Raw genomic sequence first — 5,983 nt, forward strand, 5'->3', positions numbered from 1 at the left:
GGAATTTTGTAACAACAAAATTTTATTCAAATGAAGGGGTGGCTCAAACCGTTTTTTCACCTATTGTTGTGCACCAACCACCTGCAATACCTCACTTCCCCCTGTAGGAGGGAAGCAAGACACGAGTCGCTGATTCGTTCATCACTGATGAGCCAATCGGTTAAAGGCTCAGCGAGTTTGACCCGCCCTCTCATTCGAAAAACATTTTGTGGTGACACGACAAAACAAACAACAAAATATATAACGAAACAAATACCCCAAAATTGACAAAATGAGTAAACAAATCACTACATTGCATTTATGTCATATTTAGGTATTACGTAATTTTGTTGTGTTCATTTATTTATACGGCATCTATTTGAAGGTATTTATTTATTCATACATTTATTTCTATAAGTGGCAGGATCCCTCCTCCTTAGTAAAATGACTTAGACGTCGAGCGGAGCCTCGTAGAAGACAAACAAATGTTGGATTTTTGTCTTCTTTTTTCTTCTTAATCCAAAACGGGCTGCAGAAAATACCATCAAAGAAAAAAAGGACGACTTAGAAGAGGTCGTCAGATACAAATCGACGCCCCGCCTCCAAAATGGCGTCAAGTCTTAAGATTTTTGGTTGTTGTTGTTGTTGTTGTCTTTATAGTTCTCATCTCATCGTCCAGACTCTTTAAAAACGCCGACCGGCCTCGGCTTACGACGGAGTTCCGTTTCCACGGCGGTCGGAAAGCGTCAAATCACTACTTTAGTAAAGCCATAATTACAGTATTTGTTTGCGGAAACCATGTAAGCCAATTCATATCTGCAACTCCGAGTGCCTTTCTCCAAATTAGCTCCTTCGTTGCGTGCCGTTCAAAAAAAACACCCAGAATTCTTAGCAAGTACCACCAGAGGGCAATGTTGAGAGTGGAATTATTTTGCGAAACATCAAAAACAAAATTCAACTTCCAAAACTCAATATTTTAGATTTGACATGAAAAAAGAAACCAACAACCCAGCTCTAAAAACGCTATCTACGATTTGAATTCATACGCGAGTCTAAATGCTACGCTAGCACTGAAGCTAAACCGGGATTGTATTTCAACGGTAACAGGTTGTGCCTTCATAAGTTAATGTTTTTTTGTGCCATTAGAAAATGCCGCAGTCTCGTCAATATGGACACCCATAAACTAAGGCGAGGTTTACACTGCAGAGTTTACTGCTCCATTCCGATATTTTGGTTATATCCGATGTTTTTCTAAGATCGTTCACATCTCCAACTAAATGTGACTTGTATGCGATCTCCTGTGACTTTTATCCGTTTCCCTCATGAACACCAAAAGTGTCCCGGCATGCTCAGATAGATAGATAGATAGATACTTTATTCATCCCCGTAGGGAAATTCACACTTCCAGCAGACACGTGACGTCACACGCAGAGTGTTTATGGAAGTACATTTGGATGCTAACTGCGTAGCTTATCTAGCAATTTTAAAGTTATTGTGGTACCGGGGGCTGAACAGAGTTGTCCCCCTCCACATATTAGTTAAATCCAAAACTTTGCTTTCCCGCTACGGAGTGCTCTCCGTGTTTTCGTCCGCCGTGGTTGTTGATTTATGCGCTTCCTCCGCCTCTCTATGACGTGCAGGTTGCACAAATACGCCTCGACCGTTCACACCGAAGTTGTTTTCCAAAAGATCAGACGTTTATCGGATTTGAAAGTATGAGAGTGGCTGAAAAAATCGGATACGAGCCGTTCGGATCGAATACCGGTGGTCTGATTTCCCTGCAGTGTGAACCTAGCCATAACAGCGCTAGCTGGTGGACAAACAAAGGGTGTTGTTGTCGGGACTCGATTGTTAAGATATGCTAGCTAGGGGTAAATTAATCAATCAAGAAAATATAACCCGTGACAACAAAACAAAAAAAGTTCAGGGTCTCTTGGACATACTTTTTAACAACATACGTATTTATGTGCGGTAATGCTGCCCCACGAGGTCCGTGCACTCATTTAGCATCATTAATTCATCACACTGAGCAATGCTGCACATTAATTAGCCAAATTAATAGAGTTCGGTCGCTAAAAGCTCCGTATAAAATATTAACGGCAAATCCAGACGCTCGTTTTTAACACTTTTCTGTTACCGGCTACATTTTAATGAAGAGCGCTAAGCTTAACTGGTTCAGTGCCATAGGCGTGTATTCACATCATTTATCATTTTTTTTCGCACTGAAAAAAAAATAAACCGCCTTGTCAGAAAATTTGTAACCATACAACATTCTTAGTTTAATTTATAGATAAATTATTCTCTCATTACAAGAAAGAAATAATAATTTTACCCCAGTGTCAGAAATTGTTGGTTATCTGACTTTTTTTTCTAATTTGATTTGATTTTTTACTTCAACTTACACTCACATTGCTAAAAATGTTTATTAATATTCTTACACCATTGTGAGAAAATGTCGCTTATTTTGTGTACGTAATAATAGAATATTTTTACTTCAATGTAAAACAAAATTACGCTTACATTGGAAAAAAATAGTTAATATTTTTACCCTATTTTTTTCAAATTTTACGATATTTTTGCTGAAATTTATTACAAAAGTATCCCGTCATTGCAACAAATATGGCAAATTTACTCCATGGTCTGAAAATGTCACTTTTTATTTTTTATTTTGTGATATTTTACTTCATTTTATGACTTATTTAGATACTTATTTTGGGAAAACATAATCTTACCTCATTGTCAGAAATGTTGCTTATTTTTTTATTTTTTTTTAGGATATTTTTACACTTATAACTCTATACTTAAAGACGATTTTGCATGATTTTTATTACTTATTTTTTATTAGCTTAGTGAAAACTATATCTTAAAGGGACCGTATGTATTAGTTGACGACTAGATGTTCTTTTAAAAAAATCTCATTTGGATCTTTCGCTCAATTATCAATGTAATTTTATATGGATTTTTTTTAAATAGAGCAAAATGATGTGTCATTTTTAGCATAACTTTTTTCGTTTTCAGATATTTTTCTTAATTTAAGTATTAAATTTTACTTTGTAATAGGCATTTTTTATATTCTTGCATGTAACAACATTTCTGGCTGGGAAAACGTAAATGATGAGAAAATCTGTCTTTGGCACTGAATGAGTTAGTCTTTAAGTTTGGGAAATGTTAACTCAGTGGCGCCCCCCTGGTAACCTCAAAATATTTTCCGAAAAAACGGTTCGAAAAAAAATCCATGCCATGCATAAAATTGAACAGTAAGTCGGCCATTTTGTTTCCGAGAAAGAAAGCAAGCACTCAGTTTTGTTTCTTTTAAAAAAAAATTCTCGTCATACCTCCCGAAAGCACGTCTCCCCATCTCCAAAAAAGGGATTCATTTTTCTACTCATTTTAACATTTCTATTAGCTATAACAAAAAAAAGAACTTGGAACGGCGCTAGCTAACCTTTCCAAACACTACAGAAAAAAATGAAATATCTCCATCACGTCACGTGAAATGATTTTGTCTTTTATAAAGACTCGTACTTCATGAACCGAAGCATGCTTGTGGCCACTTAATGTGGCGTGAAACGAGCTGTAATATCTCTATAAGAAAAAAAACTTTTAAAAAAAAAAAGAGAAAAAAGAAGAATAAACGCGAGGAAAAAGAAAATGACTGTTGCACATATTTATATTTCTAAAATATTTCAATAATTTATATTAAAGAGCACTATTTTTACAAAAGCCAACTGCCTTTGTCTGCCTGGTTTCCTTTTTTCCCCCTTTCTTTCCCTCAGCTACCGCAAAGCATGATGGGTACATTCCGTAAAGGCGGACCTATAGGAAGGGGGTGGGGGGGGTAACAAAGGAATTACCAGAAGAGCGTTTCCACACTTGGACACAGGCCTTACTGTGTCTTAGTGTGCAAAACGCTTGCTTTTGGGGACGGACCTAACTGGAAAGGAATGCAAACGGTCTTTTATATGTCCTGCTTTGGGGAGGGAGGAGGAATAAACCGGGATGTGTGTGCATTGCATCTATAAAATATATTATTGGGGTTTGCTAAAGGTAAATTCTACATATGTTTAATTTAGTATTGTATAGTATTGTGTCTCCCATGAAAAGTCACACTTTGAGTTGCAAAATATAAAGAAAGTCTAGTTGAGACAGTGAGAAGGCTAGCTTTCATTTTATACATCATGGTTCAGGGATCCCACAGAACTATATATTTACAATATATGTGTATATATGGTTAGTTGGACCCCTTAACCGCTAGTGTCTTGGGAGCACCGTTTCCCGTGGTGTGTCTTGGGCAAGTACAGCCCGGTGGCGCCTGTTCGTTTCCAGGCCAACATATGTTTCCACCGGGAACTTTTCACGCATCAGGCGAATGTGCTAACCACTGTACTACAGAAATTTACAAGTATATGTATACATATTTTAAGAAACCATATATGTTTATGTAAACATTTAAATATATTTATGGGTGCTATATATATATATATATATATATATATATATATATATATATATATATATATATATATACACTTGTAAATTATGATACACATGTATCTGTCCATCCATCCATTATCTGCACTGCTTATCCTCAGTAGGGTCGCGGGGGTGCTGGAGCCCATCTCTGCTGTCTTCGGGCAGGGAACACCCTAAACTGGTTGCCAGCCAGCCGCAGGGCAATATGTACATGTATATATATATATATATATATATATATATATATACACAATATATATTTGTAACTAAAGATAAATATATATATATACTTAAAAAAAAAAAAAAAATATATATATATATATATATATATATATATATGTATGAGGCAGCACGGCGGCGCAGTGGTTAGTGTGTGTGCGGCACAGTTCTGAGGTTATGAGATCGAACCTTCCTGTGTGAAGTTTGCATGTTCTCCCCGTGCTTGCATGTCAGGTTAATTGATCGGTCCAAATTGTCACTAGGTGTGAATGAGCGAGTGAATTGTCTGTCCCTGTGTGCCCTGCAACTGGCTGGCAACCAGTTCAGGGTGTCCCCTGCCCACTGCCCGAAGACAGCTGGGATGGGCCCCAGCACCCCCGCGACCCTACTGAGGATAAGCGGTGCAGATAATGAATGAATGAATTTATACATAAAATTATAGAATCCATAACGATTTAATTAAAATAATTTCCCATTTTAAATGTCCCCATTTTTTTATTGAAAGATTATTTTATATATATATATATATATATATATATATAGATTTTATACAAATATTTCTAACGAATAAAATCATATTTTAAATTAAAAATAGATATCTATAATTTTTAAAAAGATGCTTTTATATCTCATCTCATTAGCTGCATCGTTTTATATATATATATATATATATATATATATATATATATATATATAAATTAATTAATATTGGCAATGATGTCCACACATTGGCCGCACATAACACGTCGGTTTCGAACGTGAAACGGTTTGAAATCCACTTGCCGTTTCCCGCGCGTGCCATTCCCGTTCCCTGCATACCTTGTGTGACCGGCTTCCAGGAAAGAGGCTCTTTAATTGACTTGACTTTTTACGGCTTGCCTGCTGTTAGGGGGGGGAGAGAGAAAGATTCTTTTTTTTTTTTTTCAATGACGCCCAAAAAAAAAGAAAAAAAAAGGCCGCGGCTGCGGAGAAATGATGTAAAAGTTATTACGATGAGCATTCCTGGCATGCGCACACACATACTCTCTCTTGCACACTGTCATGTCCCAGTGCGGTCGGGAAAGTGGAAAAATGGATTTTAGACAAGGATTTATTCACAGAAAAGGAATCGTACCGGATAGTGTACGGAAACAGAACAAGGAAGCTTGCTAAAATCTTCAGAATTCAAAGACATCAAAGCTCCTCCAACACACGCTCAACTACACATAAATGCTACATCTAGGAACCAACTAGATCTGAATGAAAAAAACATGAAAGGGATGAGACAACACAAAGTAACTTGTATTGAACAAAACAAGAAAAAGGACAATGC

Source organism: Urocampus carinirostris, chromosome 19, assembly GCF_059441175.1.
Source record: "Urocampus carinirostris isolate Australia breed hairy pipefish chromosome 19, RoL_Ucar_1.0, whole genome shotgun sequence".
NCBI lineage: Eukaryota > Metazoa > Chordata > Actinopteri > Syngnathiformes > Syngnathidae > Urocampus > Urocampus carinirostris.